General features: G+C 44.2%; 1 protein-coding gene across 3 annotated transcripts in view; it reads left to right on the forward strand.

Moving 5' to 3' along the window:
• Nucleotides 1-17,170, forward strand: part of LOC147425495 (uncharacterized) — a 174,524-nt gene that overhangs the window by 152,846 nt on the left and 4,508 nt on the right. The gene's annotated exons all lie outside the window — the stretch shown is intronic.

A 17,170-nucleotide genomic window follows, 5' to 3' on the forward strand; every position in this document is an offset into this window, starting at 1 on the left:
ACGACGCGCTGAAAACGCGGATGCTGAAATCTGCATTTTCCGGGCTGAATCTGCAAACTACGCTAGATCTGACCGTGCGACGAGGATCTGCTGCGGGAAGGTGAGATCTACGAGGTTCGAGACTTCTACTGTGGTGTCTTGATGTTGAAAACTGAAAACGCTGATGCTATTCTGGGTCTTGTCGCGATGAAACTACAAAACGCTGGGCTGCTATGTTGCTCCAAAAACGCTAGGGCTGGTTCTGAGTTCTGTTGTAAAAACGCTAGGCTTCTGTTGTCCTGCTATTGCCGGGTTGTCCTGCAAATGCAAAACGCTAGGGCTGATATGAAAACGCTGGCTGTTCTTGGCTGAAAACGCTGAGTCTTCTTGTCGGGGGGGGGGGGGGGTCTTACTTGGGAAGGTGCACTGTGGATGTCAGGTCCCTACTGCCTCTTCTGCCAGAAAGTGCTAGCGCTAGGTTTGCTTATATACTTGGCTACTGAATTTGCCCTACCTAGTTCCCAACAAAAGTCACTTAAAAATAATAAGTGAAAAATGTCAAAAATAGGGAAAATAGGTCTATGCACTGTAAAAATGCTCCTAATGGGTTTTGATGGAAATCTGATGATCATGATGTGTGCAACCAGAGGATACGCATCTACTCTAAGTGTCTGGACATACATACTCTAAGTGTCTGGACATACACGGTCTGCAAACAAACTCACAAAAGTGCCAGATCACTTCGTAAGCTAGGCTAATTGAACCCCTGTCATGAAGTAGCTTGTCCATGTATACATAGGGTTAGATGTACACGTGACATGAATTGGCGGCAAGGTTCGAGATTACACCTGATAGGATGGGACCCCTGGCAGAGGCAGTTCTAGCAGCACCCAGAAGGGACAAAGCCATTACACCTGTCATTGGCAAACTTCGGTTGCATTGTCATGGGTATTTGGGGCACGAGAACTTTAACATAATGCCCTTGGAAGGTTGTGACGTCCTCCTAGGAGTCCCTTGGTACCATAAGAACAACGTCGTGATCGATTTTCGGGTAAAGAAAGCGACATTGACAAATGAAAAGGGCCAAAAAATTGTACTTGATGTGAAACTGAAGGGCGAGTGTCACAAAGTTATGGCATGGCTACCAAGAGCAGAAACCCTAATTTTTGCCAAAAACCCTAATTCCTGAAAACCCAAACCCTAACTGCTAACTGAAACCCGTTGAAAACCCTAAAGCAAGCGGCTGAAATGCCGCGTGGCAAGCAGTACAAATTTCCGAAAATTGTAGCAGAAATTGCGGAGCTGAAAAGCAGTTTGAGCGACGCTTCCTGGTTGCTTTTCTCCACGCATGATATGATGTGAGAGAGAGAAGGATTTTTGCTTTATTTTTAATGCAAAGCCTCAAGAGGGCTTGTGAGAGTATTGTGCTGTTGAATTGGAAGCTTTTGGGGCTCTGCTTTTGGGCATCCCTTGTAATCTTTAAATAAGCGGTGAGGGCTCACTCTGCAGAGCATCTGGACCCAGAGTCTGAGAGTGAAACTCTTACCGCTCTCTTGTACTTTGACATTGATTTAATACATAAAGAAATACCGAAAGGGCGCCAATCTTTGGGGCCAATATCTCTAGGCACGGAACTCCGTCGGGCCAGTGCAAATCTATTGTGATCTGTGAATTGTTTTAAAGTGGTTATTTGGTGCTGTCGCGATTGATTCTTGTCTTGGAGTGTCCAAGTCTGTTACAGTGGTATCAGAGCACGGCCGATTTCTCTTCTACGGAAAATCCGATCCCCATTTTTTTTTCCGCGGCACCTATGGCTTCACGCAAGGATCAGTCGACTCCCTCTGCATCTGAAGATGCGGGGAGGGATCTTAACGAAGATTCCGACAGAGAGTATGGTCAGCCTCGGCCTACTCAGGCGGAGCGACGAGAGATGGAGCGTCGTCAATTGATTAGCGATGCAATAAAGATGATGCTCAATTTTGCGAAGGACCCAAAATTTGCAAAATATATGAGCGAAACTTCTTTTCAGGAAGTGCATGAACAGTGGCAGAAAACCACACCACCACCCCCGAAACCCGCTCTCAAGAAACCTTCTGCTCACAAGAAATATTCAGAGAAGGAATTAGAAGAGGTGGTTGATGCACGGATTGCTCAGCTTTTTGACGTGCAAAAGAAAGCCAAAAAGCACGGCAAAAAGCAGAAGAAAGGCATTGACTTCCCGGGTTATTTGGGTCGTAAGTCGACATTTGACAAAGCAAAGAAACAGAAGAAGCGTGTTCACTTCGAAGGAGTACCCAGTTCTTCTTCTTCTTCTTCTTCTGACAGTTCTTCTAGCTCTTCAGATTCGAGCGAAGAAGACAGAAAAGGTAAAAAGCGAAGCAAGAAACAACACTTCGGAAAGGGCAAGAAAAAGGCAAAGAAGTCTAAACCTCGCCCAGTGTCTGACAGTTCTACTGAGGACTCGTCTACAGACAGTTCAGACTCCGATGATGGAAACTTTTATGCGAACAAGAAGAATTTTTATAAAGCCAACCAGTATGACTTTCTGGAAGATAAAAGCAAGAAAGTCCGAGAGTTTAAGGAAGGTGGACACTCGATCAAATTTGATACTTTTTCAGGATACTCAGATGCCTCGAAGGCTTTGTCTTTTATACAACAGTTTAACATCGCTTTCGCAGGAGGACGCTACTCAGAGCACTCCAAGATTCGGAGAGATGCCTCTTACTTTAAGGGGAATGCTTGCACTTGGTGGTCCACGCTTCTTTTAAACAAAACTGCGCCAATTAAATGGCTGAAATTTAAGAAGCTTTTTATTTCTTCTTGGTTGACGCAAGAGTATGAACGCGATATACGAGCTGCTTGCAACCATCTTCGGATGACCAAGAAAGATACAATAAATGCTTATTGTGAAAGACTCTGGAGCTCCTTTCTACCCGCCTCTTCATTCAAGAAGATCTCGTTCAGAGAACAGATTGAGCGGTTTACCTTGCGTCTACCTACAGAAATCCGAGATCACTGCTTGGAACAAAAGTCAGCTTCTATTCAGAAGTTGATGAGTCATGCGAAGCGGGGCTTTGCCATTTACTCTGGCAATCTGACCTACCCACAGATGAGGCCATGACACAACGAGCCGAACAGACTTCTAGGAATGAAAGTAGAAAGAAAAAGAGCAACCCAGAGAAAAAGGATGCACGACCCAAGCTTACTCCTCAGGAGCGAGCTCAATTCATCAAGGAGTGGAAGTGCTTTGGATGCGGGGAGCATGGACATATCTCCGCGAAGTGCCCTAAAAAGGCACAGAAAGGACAGAATGATAAGGACGACGATCGGTATGAGAGTTTGAGAGCAGCTGAGGAACGTGGCAGAAAAGGCAAGATGAAAACAGGACTGGTTCAAGATTGTGTGGGTACCGATCTCAACACCATGGACGAGAGTACATAACTTTGTCGAGCTTGGGGCAAAGTGAAAGATCAAGAGGCCCTGGTCTTCTTTGATGGAGGAGCCAAGGGCAACTTCATTTCACCGGAATTGGCGGCGCGGCTCGAGATCACTCCTGATCAGATGGGACCACTTGCGGAGGCAGTTCTAGCGGCACCCAGCAGGGACGTAGCCATTACACCTGTCAGTGGAAAACTTCGGTTGCATAGTCAGGGGTATTTGGGGCATGAGGACTTCTTCATAATGCCTTTGGAGGGTTGTGATGTTCTCTTAGGGATTCCCTGGTACCACAAGAACAACGCCGTGGTCGATTATCGGGCGAGGAAAGCGACTTTGACTACAGAGAAGGGCAGAACCATTGTACTTGATATTAAATTGAAGGGCGAGTCTGTCCCTATTGTATCGGCTTCGGCCATTTCAAAATTAATGAAATCCAGATTGTTTGTTTACTCGATCTTTATGAAAGAATTGAGCGATAAGGATAGGACAAATATGTCTAAACTTGATAAAGAACACGAAGATTTTCTCCACTCTCACGCCGATTGCTTCTCAGAGGGCCTACCAGGCGAGTTACCACCTGCTCGTCATGAAGATCCTACCATTGATCTGATACTTGGAAGCACACCACCGAACCGGCCACCTTACCGTGTGAGCCGAGCACAGAATGAAGAGATTATGAACCAAGTGAAAGACCTCTTGGAAAAGGGTCTTGTCCAGACTAGTACTTCACCATATTGCTCTCCAGTGTTGTTGGTTTTGAAGAAAGATGGATCTTGGAGAATGTGCATCGATTATAGAGCTCTCAACAAAATCACCATCAAGAACAGATTTCCGATTCCTAGGATCGATGATATACTCGACATGTTACAGAGATCCTTGTGCTTTAGAAAGATTGACCTGAAGAGAGGATATCATCAAATCCGAATTGCACCGGGAGACGTCTACAAGACAGCCTTTCGGACTATTTTTGGGTTATTTGAGTTTTTGGTGATGCCTTTTGGCTTAACCAATGCTCCTGCGACATTTAACCGGATGATGGACAAGATTTTCCGAGAGTACAGGCTATTTGTTGGCACTTTCTTTGACGACATCATTGTTTTCTCCAAGAATGAGGCAAAACATAGAGATCATCTGCTTCAGGTCTTTCAGGCACTACGAGATCACAATTAGTGATTAATGCAAAGAAAAGTGAATTTTTCCTACCAGACACACACTTTTTGCGACACATTGTCTCAGCAGCAAGAGTGCAAATGGATCCAGCCAAGATAGAGACTATACGTGATTGGCCCGATTTGAAGAATGTTCATGAAGTTAGAAGCTTCTTGGGACTGTGTTCGTACTACATGCGGTTCATTCAAAAGTTTACAAAGGTTGCCTCCCCTATGTATATCTTGACACAGAAAGGAGTCCCTTTCTCGTGGGGACCCACAGAGGTGACTCCCTTTCAGACATTGAAAGAGAAATTGACTACGGGACCAGTTTTGACTTTGCCGGACTTGCAGAAGTCATTTGAAGTATATTGTGATCCTTGTGGTCGTAGTCTGGGTACGGTCTTAATGCAAGAAGGCCATGTCATTGCTTACGAGAGCCGATTGTTCTCTAGGCCGGAGATGACAGCACAGATTTATGAGAGAGAGCTTTTGGCGGTTATCCATGCTCTTACTAAGTGGCGGCATTACCTACTCGGAGCGGATTTTACTGTCTTTACAGACCATCAGAGTTTGCGCTACTTCTTGTCACAGAAGCAGCTTTCGGAACAGCAGATGCGGTGGGCGAACCATCTTGTCACAGTTTCACTTCCAAATTGTCCATGTTATCGGACAGAAGAATGTGGTGGCAGATGCTTTGTCTCGGAAGCCGTTGGTTCTAGCTATTTCCGCGATACATCATAGGAGCTTCGAGAATACGGTCGACCAGTATGTCACAGATACAGATTTTGCATATATTTTCACACGGATACGGGATGGGGAGACGGTAGCGGGATACTCCATTCGGGAAGGCTACTTGATGAGAAAAACCATGTTGTGCGTTACACAGCCATTAGCATTTTCAGATTTCAGCCCGTCTCATCGTCGTCGACATCGTCGGCAAGTCCAAAGCATTGTAGAGATTTGTGCAATCAATAGTAGACCGCTCTCGCCATAGAGAGTGGGGCCTTCGGAGGAGGGTTGAGTCTCAGTACCTTCATTCACAGTGTCAGTCACTTTATTTGTGATCATTTGCACTCTCACTAAAGGAACGAAAGGCTCTCCCTTCCGTAAGTAAAAAGAACCTTGAGCACAATTCGGAGCACTCATCTTGAGCAAAGTTCAACATTCATTCCGCTGCACCTTACATTGGTATCAGAAACTTTGGCAGTGTCTGTATCACTCAAGGAGAGAACCACAAGGATCAGAAGATTTTTTTTTTTTTTTTGCTTGTTGAGGTCGCATGAACCCAAGTTCACTTGGGCGTGTCGATTCCTAATCGTGTTTTTGAAGAGTGACAGGAATCCCAGGAAAGAAGGGCTTGTCCAGCCTCCCCTTGTGCCTCTTTTCACTCATTGAGAGCGGACCGTGCACTTAGCGGCCCGCCAATCGACTTGGTGGGAAAAAGCAACCTTGGTGTGAGCGCAAGGCTGCCCCCGCAGAAAAGAGCAGAACTCGGGTGAAGAGAAGATCCTTCTCTAACACACATTGCGAGCGAAAGAAGAACCTCGAGACCCTCAAGAACCTCAAGAATCAAGACCCCCAAGAACCCAAGACCCACAAGAACCCAAGTTCCTCGTGAACTTAAGAACCCAAGACCACAAGAACCCACAAGAACCAAGACTTCAGTGGATGGTCATCACTTGAAGCGGAATGGATACTTCGCTTGGACGTGATGAGCATGAGAGAGGCGAAGAAGAATTTTCCCCACCAGGAGGTTTTTCCGACCCTCCCCCTTCCCCATCTACGCCAAGGATTGCACTAACTCCTATGGAGGAGTTGGAGCAAATGTTTATGGACAGGAAGTTAGAACGCGAAGCAAGAAGAGTAGAAAGAATGGCAGAAATGTATCGCAAACACGCAGAAAGAAAGGCAGCCATAGAGCGTGAGCATGAGCAAGCGCGACACATGCAAGAGATGTTGCGACTCTTTTCTCAAGTGCAGGCACAGATGCAAGAGATTCGGGAAAAAGGAGACTCTCTCAGTATCTTCTTCTCCAAGCATGATACACAGGATTTGCATGATGATAAGCATGATGAATTGAATGATAATGATGAGCATGATGATTTGGATGACAATGACAAGGATGATGATTTGCATGATGATCAAGATGTGATTTCTCCCAAGCATGATGATTTGCATGAAGATGATGTGATTGTTTACAAGGATGATGTGTTAGTTGATACTTTCTCTAGTGAAGCTAACCTCATTGCAGAGACGATCAATCACGAAGAAACGATCTTGGCTCTCGAGCATAGGACCAAAGAACCCTCACAAGAAGTATTATGTGTACGAATGACTAGTCAGCACGGATTGTTCGAATGTTTCATTCGTGATCGTTTCCTGTATTTTAGTCAGCGTCCTTATGTGATCCCTTTTCCTAGGCATAACATATTGTACGTTGAGCACGTTTTACTCATGAATGAGCACGGATGTATGCGGATTCTTCATGAAAAGCTGAAAAGTATGCATTCAAGGAAGTCACATTCCATGTCTCTTCCTTGGCACGACATAGCTATAGAAAGAGCACATGAAAGTATGAGCACCAAGCATGGGCATTTCCGTTGTGAATTGCCACAGTTGATTGCTTTAGATCAGAAGAGAAAGATTCGCATTCATTGTTTGCGTGTGTGTGGTGAACAATTAGGCACTCTGTCTCTTTGTTCATCTACATTGCATGCACAGTCTTTGAAGAAGACAAGATTTTTTCCAGTCACTTTACATGGAATAGGTATGTTCATGTTTTTGTGTTGGAAGTGGTTTCAAGAATTTTCAGCCATGGAGATTCTTGAAGAAGAAAGAAGCATGACTCTAGACGAAGTTGAAGCATCGAAGGAGCCACAAAAGACTTTGTGTCGCTTTCGGCGCGGCCCAAAGAAGCAAGCGTTGCAGACCTTTATGAAGTTCAAGTATCGCACAACCCACACATCAGAGTGGGCCGACGAAGAGTCCCTTCCAAGATTCCGGATGCTATTGGCGATCTCCCTCGACACCATACAGTTCGGTACCAGTACCTCACTTTGAAAAGGAGGGGATATCACGTGACACATCCAACCCTATGTGTCCGCGGACAAGCTAGAGCATGATCAGGATTCAGTTCAATCAAGTCAGTCTAGAATAGGGATCTGGCACCTTTGTGAGTCTGTTCGCAGACCGTGCATGTCCAGACACTTAGTTTAGATGCATATCCTCTGGTTGCGCACAGCATGACCGTCAGATTCCCATCAGATCCCATCAAGAGCATTTTTACAGTGCATAGACCTATTTTCCCTATTTTTGACATTTTTCACTTATTATTTTTAAGTGACTTTTGTTGGAAAGTAGGTAGGGCAATTTTGCTAAGTTGTATAAATAGAAACCTAGCGCTAGCACTTTCTGGCAGAAGAGGCAGCAGGAGCACTCCCTCAACAAGCAACTTCTCAGCGGAACCCGCAAGATCCCTAGCGTTTTTGCCTCACAGCAGCTACACTAGCATTTTTGCATTAGTGGACCAGCCTTGGCGGTTTTGTTGAGCAAATCAGCCCGGTGTCATCACGACACAGCAGATCAGCCTAGCGTTTTGCATTTGCAGAACAAAATTTCAGCCCTAGCGTTTTTGCAGCAGGACAGGAAACAGCCCTAGCATTTTTGGTTTGCAGAACAACCCTAGCGTTTTTGCATATCATCGCGACAGAATCAGCCATAGAACCAGCGTTTTCAGTATTCAGTCTTTAGAACTCGCAGCACAACCCACGAACCTCGCAAATCTCACCTTCCCGCAGCAAATCCTCGCCGCACGGTCAGATCCAACGCAATTTGCAGTTTCAGCCCGGAAAACGCAGATTTCAGCATCTGCGTGTTCAGCGCGTCATCGTCGCATCGTCGTCATCAACGTCATCACCGACATAGAGTCAGAATTCAGCAGACAAAGATTTGCAGATTTCAGCCATTAGCGTTTTCAGATTTCAGCCCGTCTCGTCTTCGTCCTCATCGCGTCGACATCGTCGGCAAGTCCAAAGCATTGGAGAGATTTGTGCAATCAATATAGACCGCTCTCGCCATAGAGAGTGGGGCCTTCGAGGAGGGTTTGACAACATTTTGGTGTCGTATTCTTCTCTCTCTATCTCTCAATCTCAGTACCTTCATTCACACTGTCATTCACTTTATTTGTGATCATTTGCACTCTCTCACTAAAGGAACGGAAGGCTCTCCCTTCCGTAAGTAAAAGGAACCTTGAGAACAGTGCGGAGCACTCATCTTGAGCAAAGTTCAACATTCATTCCGCTGCACCTTACAACACGGTTGCTTGGTATGCCAAAAGGTCAAGTTTCACAGGTATAAAGCACAGGGATTGGTACACCCTTTACCCATTTCTACCCGCCCTTGGGAAAGTATTGTTATGGATTTCATTTTTGATCTCCCGAAGACATAGAGTGGGCATGATGGCATTTGGACTGTCATCGACAGATTTAGCAAGCAAGCTCACTTCATTCCAGTGAAGAAAACAGTCAAGCCGGATCATTTCACGAGATTGTTCGTTACTTAGATTTCCCGATTACATGGCATGTCTGAGACAATCCTCTCTGACAGAGATCCCCGATTCACGAGTTCGTTTTAAAAGGCTATTTGAAAGAACATTGGTACACAATTGCAGTTCTCGTCATCTTTCCAGCCACAGACAGATGGGCAATCTGACATTGCAAATTCAGTCGTATTGGATTTATTAAAGTCTTACACTTCTTATCAGAAGACTCAACGAGAAAAAAATTTGCCCTTGGTGGAATTTGCCTACAATAACACAATCCACTCTTCGACGGGGAAGACGCCATTTGTGATCATTGAAGGGGCTACGAAGGTTCCACCCTTCCTTAGCACGAAAGACAAGATTTTTAAAGCCGACCAATACACGAGGGACTTGGACATTGCATTTGCCAAGGTCCGGGAGGCTTTAGCGAAATCTCAGGAAAGACACAAGAAGGCAGCAGATTGACACCGTCGCGATTTGAAATTAAAGGAAGACGATTGGGTGCTCTTACGTTTTAAGAAGGCACGCTTAAGAAAGAAAAAGGGAAAGGAGCGGCTTTTTCCAAAGCTTAGCATGAGATACTATGGCCCTTTCCAGATAAAAGAGAAGATAAATGATGTCTCCTAGACTGAAGCTGCCCGATACTTGGAAGATTCACAATGCTTTTCATGTGAGTCTATTGAAGCCTTTTAAAGGCGATGTGCCCGATGATGGGGAGCCAGATGAGCAGCCCGAAGTGGAGGAAAGCGAGGAGATACTCGTTCCAGAATAGATATTGACACACAAGGATAGAAAGATTAAAGGTAAAGTGATTGGGCAGTTCTTGGTTAAATTCAATACCTATCCTGCATTGGATGCAAAGTGGATGGAGGAGGAGGATCTAGCAGATACTCCTCAGATTTTGGGACTTTACCTTGAAGCATTCGGTTTAGCATAGTCTACTCTGATAGAACCCCGATTTCAGCATGGGTGAATCTAGTGCAGCGGGCTTGCACAAGAGGGCATAGTTACCCGGAACGGGATTTTGGAACGGGGAACACGGAACGGCAATGGGCATGAGACGCCATTCCTTGTTACGAACACTTACGTTTGAAACATGGAACGGGGATTCGAAACGGGAAGTTGGAGTGGGAACGGGGAATGGAGACTTGAAAATGGTCATTCCCTGTAACTATGCAAGAGGGGAGTCACTCCACTCTTTTGTCAACCGATTACCCCGATTTTGAATAGAGTAACTGATGTTCCTTTGGATTTCAAGGATACTGATGGGCTGATAGTATTCTGCTGTATGACTTTATGAGCTGGAATTCGCGAAAATGAAACTGATTGATTTGTACTTGACTTGTTTGAGTACAGGAACTAAAAGACGAAATGACTGCAACATTTTGGTCTCATAAATCTCTATATACATGATTGCAATAAGGATTAGGTAATCGGGTATCCGTGAGGTCCGGAATGGATCTAGATGCGATTACTAAATACATTGCCGATTAATCATGGCTGAGATTTGGAATGAATTTGTATGTGATTTGTCATGTGATGTCCTGTGATGTCAAGTGATGTCCTGTGATGTCCGGTGATGTGGGTTGTCGATTTGTACAAGTGCTAGATGTGTCGTGTCTAGTGCGTCTGTACTAGTAGTCAGTGTCTACTAAGATAGTTTATGGCCTCTGTCTGTTTTGCAGGCGTAATCGAGGGCGATTGCAATTCTTTCAAGAGAGGGGTATGTCACAAACTGATGACGTGGCAGGCCCCCGGACATAAACACACACAAACACGCACCCTGCGGGAATCCTGGAAAAGGCGCCGAAGGCTGACGTGACTGGCGAATGACGTGGCCGGTGTACGGACGCCCACAATTCACGCTTACATGCTGACGTGACAGCTGATCGAATTTCCATAATTTACGCTGACTGCTTTTGGTAGATTTTGGGAACTAGTTACTTTGGGAACGTTTTCAGTTTAAAGCTTTTGGAGATCAATTGCTTTTGAGTTTGAAAGCTTTTGGAGCTCTGTTTTTCGGTATCTCTTATAAGAATAAATACGCCCAAGGGCCTCACTTCTCAGAGCATTTGGACACAGAGTCTAAGTGTGAGATCCCATAGACTCCCTTGCACTTGGCACACAGACTAATATAAAAAGAAACACCGAAAGGGGCGCCAGTCTGTGGGGCCAATACCTCTGGGCACGGAACTACGCCGGGCCGTGTCGCGGTAGAATCTTGACTTGGGGTGTCCAAGTTTGTTACAAAAGATGTGTTTCGTTATGTCACACAGTGCACCATTTTTGAAAAGATTAAAGATAAAAGCTCCTCGGGGTAAGCAGCAAGGCCTCTTGCTACCGCCTCCTTATCCTGACAAGCCTTTTCAGGATATTTCTATGGATTTTGTGACTAACCTTCCACCTAGTTTGCATTCAAGGAACACTCAATGTTTAACATTTGTTGACCGTTTCAACAAATTTTGCATGTTGATTCCTTGTAAGGCCACAGTCACCGCACAAGATGTAACACGGTTGTTCATAAAGCATTGGTACCCCCTCTGTGGTTTGCCAAAGTCAATTGTTTCAGATAGGGATGTTAAGTTCACGTTCAATTTTTTGCGCACACTCTTCAAAAATTTTGGCACTAAGTTGAATTTTTCATCGGCTTTTCATTCACAATCAGATGGTCAAAAAGAAATTTACAATCAATTGGCTTTTGATGTTTTGAAGTCTTATGTGCATGATCAACAGTCTCATTGAAAGCTTTATCTCCCTTTGGTCCAAGCTATTTTGAATGACTTTTATTCCTCTACCATTGGTAGAAGTCCGTATGACTTTCATCGTTTGTTCCAGTCACTTTTTACTCGCTCGATCAATCAAATGCCTGATGGCAATGCTGAAAGTCAGTCGTTGGATGATATTTTTGAGAGTGTGAAGCTTCGGCTAAGCAAGGCTCAGGAATCTTACTCACGACAGGCTAACAAGCATCGTCAGGATGTTTCTATCAACGACGGGGATTGGGTTTATTTAAGGATCATGAAGCAAAGTCTTAAGCAAGTCGAAAAGAAGTGTCCTAAATTGTCTTTCAGAATGTATAGTCCGTTTCTCGTCATTAAAGAGATCAATGAGGTTTCTATGAAATTACAATTGCCTAACTCATGGTCAATGCACAACGTTTTCCATGTTCCTTGGTTGAAAATGTTTCAAGGTACACCTCCGAAGGACGTTTCCGAAGAAGAAGAGCCCGAGAGGTTGCATCGGTTTCGCCATGGCTAAAAGAAGCAAGTTCGACATTACTTTTTGAAGTTCAAGAATCGAGGAACCCAAGAGACACTGTGGGTCGATGAAGAGTTTTTCAGAGATTATCCAGAGTTGTTGGCAGATGTCACAAGACAGGCACCACGTGCCAATAGAAAAGAACAGACTGAACAGACTTTTAGCACCTTAAGAACAACTAAACTCACAAAGAGAGAGAGAGAGAGAGACGGCACGCGTTGCTCCTCTGTGCGGTGCCTTTTGAAACGCTGCCTTGAAGGTTGGCGACAAGGAAGGCTTGAGGGCGCCGTCAGACACTGCCTCTCAAAACGCAAGGGTTGGGAGCTCCTATGCGCCAATGGCTAGGCAGGTTAGTAGTTGGAGATGATGACGACGATGTGAAAGACTCCTCGCGTGCTCCACGTCCTTGGTTCTGATACCATGTCAAAGTCGACGATGCGGAAGCATAGAGACCAAGGGGAGTGAGCACGCGAGAGAGAGAGAGAGAGAGAGAGAGAGAGAGAGAGAGAGAGAGAGAGAGAGAGAGAGAGAGAGAGAGAGTCTCCTGAACCAATCAACCTTGGCAATGAATAATTGAATGTGTATACAATGGAGGCAAGGGGTTGCTTATATAGCAAGCCTAGTAAATTGCCCTACCCAAGACTTTGACAAATAAGTAAAATAATTACGTAAAAGCCAAACTAAATAATGGGATCACATTGGGGAGTTCCCTTGAGATGCCTAAACTTTTAACACTAACGACATAATAATCGAAAAATATAGACTTTGTAGGACGCACATGGTTTTGGGCAATATTTAGCGATATAATGATAGAATATCTGTAGGTGCAAATGAAAGAATAGATTTGGGTTTTTCCTCATGCAAGAAAATTGATATTTGCTTCTTGTTTTTTTCAAGCTTTAAACACAATGGGTGCTCAATCTCTCTATCTCTACCTTAAAGGTTTGTTTCATTGTATGTAAGTATGTGTATCTAAATTTAAACATGTATGCACACCCCTATTATGTGCGCTACATAGGCACCACATACATATATATAGATAAATGTATCCATATATAAATAGCATACGTCTCATTTATCTATTTCCCTCTAGAATCAAGTTTCTATAAATAATGGATTTGCAATACCAATTGTCACTACTTTGGACATGTTTACAGACACAGTCATTTTCACCACGTGTCGTTAGAAATATTCGAAGTCTGAACCACTCGAGAGGTTTTCTCCCTGAGGGTCCAAACAATGCAGACATGGCCACATTACCCGCATCCCAATCAACACATGATTACAGAAACTTGTGATATTAAACTCGAGTCCCATTCATTGCTGTCGGATTGCAAGGATCTTATCACAAACAGGACAGCATAACAATATCAAACATACTCTAATAGATAAACTTCATCACTTAGTACTGAAGCCAGCAGTAACAGGATGGCGTACAATCAGCATGCAGTCAGCTCCTGATGTTTTGGATTCCGCAATTCAAAAAGCTTAGTATGAACGAAAAAGCATATGGCTTCTAATTATTTATGTTTGGTATGGTCAGAAATCATGCAGAACGATCCTCGAGTGTCTGTGGGTGTACATGTGTGTGTGTGCGCGCGTGCATGTGTTTTCATGGGTGGGTGGGTGTGTACCTTGGCGCACTGAGAAACCAAGAGCTTGACGAGCTAAGAGCGTTGGGGAAGGTGAAGATGCGTGTTGACCACCTGCTCTGCGGGGGTGGAGGATCAGGCGTGACCGAGGTGTGGCCGTCATGATTGAGCTACCTTGCGTTAGCTCCCGAGGTTTGGGTAGAAGCCAAAGCAAAACCAAACCCCGATGCCCTAATTTGTGTAGATTAATTCCTTGGCAAAGTACGGGTCACGCCCTTAAAGGGTGGTCCCGTTAAAAGGGCCATTGGTGAATTAGAGGAGGCCCACACGGGAGGGTATCCATGCCCCTCGTTCAAGTATCGCGTGACCCACGCCACGTGGCACAACGCAAATCGGGGACGTCTGTACTGCTGTCACTTCAGCATGTCAACGTAGTTTAATCTACCGTCCGTATTGCCACGTCATCAAGGCTGCCACGTCATCAGTTTGTGACATACCCCCTCTTGAAAGAACTGTATATTCTCAGGGCAAAACCCTAGTCCTAGGAACCAAGGTTCTCAAGCCATAAAATGTTAAACCTAACAAGATCGAACATGACATGCAAATATATTAACAACATAGATAAGGAGCACATGGTGATACTTCAGCAAAATATTCAATCTGAGGTAGATGCACAAACAGAAATTCTGCAAATATATCTCCTGCCTCTTTATTTCACACACATCTGCAATCGTCAAAATACAACAGCTAAAGTAAACTAAACAAACAAACAACGCGCTATAGCATGAGTGAAAAACATCAGCAAATAGGTGGTTGCAAATGTGTGTGTGAGTGTGCGTGTGTTTTCAATGTACCTTGGCGCACTGAGATACCAGGAGCTTGACGAGCTGAGAGTGCTGGGGAAGGTGAAGACGACCTGCTGCGGGTGGAGGATCAGGCATGACCGAGGTGTGGCCGTCATGATTGAGCTACCTTGCGTTAGCTCCCGAGGTTTGGGTAGAAGCCAAAGCCAAAGTAAAAGCAAAAGCAAACCCTTTGTCAAAGTATGGTCCCGTTAAAAGGGCCAGTGGTGAATTAGAAGGAGCCCACACGGGAGGTATCCATCAGAATTGGTTGCCCCTCTCAAAACTGAAATGAAATTACCCCCCTCCCTCTCAAATTGGACACGTAGTAGGTTGAAACTTTTTTTTTTTATAATATGTAGTGAGAGAGAGAGAAAGAGAGCGTATAAGGGTTTCTCACTCAATACAAAAAGCTGCAAACTCTCAAAGCTTATAAAATTGGAAGGAAAAGACAAAGCTTGAAAAAAAGAATAAACTAGTCTTGTTTGGTGGGCATTGCTATAGAACCTAACAAGACATACGCAGATTGATATCAAGCATCTAGCACTGAAGTAAACGAAGTACAAAGCGCATTGACGAATTATTAAAAAACAATTGCGTATATGAAGACTAATTATCACTTTACCTGTTTGTAAAATGGTCACATTTCACGACATTGACAAACTTTTAAAAATGTTATGCATGTGTATTTATTCTCCAAATCAAGCGTAAACAATTTTCTCTTATTTCTCATAGAATGAGAGAGAGAGAGAGAGAGAGAGAGAGAGAGAGAGAGAGAGAGAGTTATGTGTTGTTGTAGTCGAAGGGAGCAAGGAGTCTTGGCTGTCGATTGCGCAATCTAGTGCAAAACATATTTGAGGAGGAAAACACTAGGACAAAGAGTTGTCCTCGTGCTACAGAATGGTTATGCAAAGGAGAACGTTGAGCAGCACTATATAAGATGCATTGCCAAACAAGGACGTATGTAGATTCACGTCAATCACGAGATCAATCACCTAGGAATAAAGTAAACATGTGCATAGTGCATTGAGTACTATAATACATGACTTGAATTGCCGAACTGTGAGAAAAGAAGTGTGTGTCTATTTGATATATAGATTCAATGATCTAGATTGAGCATGCACTAGTGAGGAAAACATGTAGCTAAACTAAACTTTGACAAACTAAATAAGGAAGCATCAACAGACTAAAAATTGAAATGCACTACCAATCGTGTACGGGTGTCGTCCAATTGTGCAAGTCGGAGGAAATTGTTTGAATCAAGCTACATAAAAGCAATGTGAATAGTTAAACATTTCGTTTTGCAATTAGGCACAAAGTGAAAATGTTAAATATATAGTGCACGTCATGCAGAAGTGCCATACAAAAGTATGGTGGAGAGTTGGCATTGTAGTTTCTCCAAAAATTATAAGAAACAAAAGTCGTGCCTTGCCTCGTAGCATATAGGTGTTGCACCAAGCAAACGTATAGGCATAGGGAATTGGATACAGATAACGGACCTTGCAATGTTGTCAAGATGGAGCCGTGCTTGTGCAGTCAAAACATCCACTATTGTGAATGTATGTCCTCTCTGTCAGACACAAAACAGGAGTCAAGACAAATACAAAGGATATAGGATATTGATTAAGCTTAAAGAGAAGGAGAAGTAACTTTATATCGTACGTCATAGACGGTGTAGTGTTTATTGTATTGATGTGTTTTCAGTTCGAAATCCCCACTAGAACCTAGTGAAGCACATTGCTACCATGAGCCATCTTATAAATTGCAAAGTTTACATATCTCGATCATTAGCAATTGTCTTATTTTAAAAACGGAGTTGTTGCCGAAGAGGAGATGGGTGTAAAACCTACCCAAATTAGCAGGGCAAGTGTAGTGGTTTTGAGTGCTCTGGCAGCACCTCCACCATGCTCATTGTCTCCTTCTGACCAGCTATGGACTGAGGTTTGAAGCTTTCAACCTATTGTCACAGGCCGTACCAAAGGTGATGGAGGTAGGGTGGGTCTTATAGACCCCAACAACAGTTGGTAAGGGGATTTAGCAGACGTCGGTGGCATCATTCAATAGAATCAAGGCAGTTGGTAAGGGTATCCCATGGACATCAGTGGCATCATTCAGTAGAATCGAGTGTGTCTTACATAGGATAATTGAATTGAGTGTGCTTATACATCCCGCAGAGGATATGTAGTTGCCGCTTGTTGGTAGCCAGATCGTGAGAGCCATCAGATTGCCATGGTGTGGATGCAGGGATGAAACAATAGCCTGGATCTCCTTGGCACCGCTGGTAAGTCTCTTCCAGATCGCCTGAAACCTCCCCCCTTAAGAGAGGGACAGGCACCGACTGGTCCAGTTTGCAACTCCAAAACACAAAAT

This window comes from Adiantum capillus-veneris, chromosome 25 (assembly GCF_014529385.1).
Source record: "Adiantum capillus-veneris isolate H3 chromosome 25, ASM1452938v2, whole genome shotgun sequence".
In the NCBI taxonomy this organism is placed as follows: Eukaryota; Viridiplantae; Streptophyta; class Polypodiopsida; order Polypodiales; family Pteridaceae; genus Adiantum; species Adiantum capillus-veneris.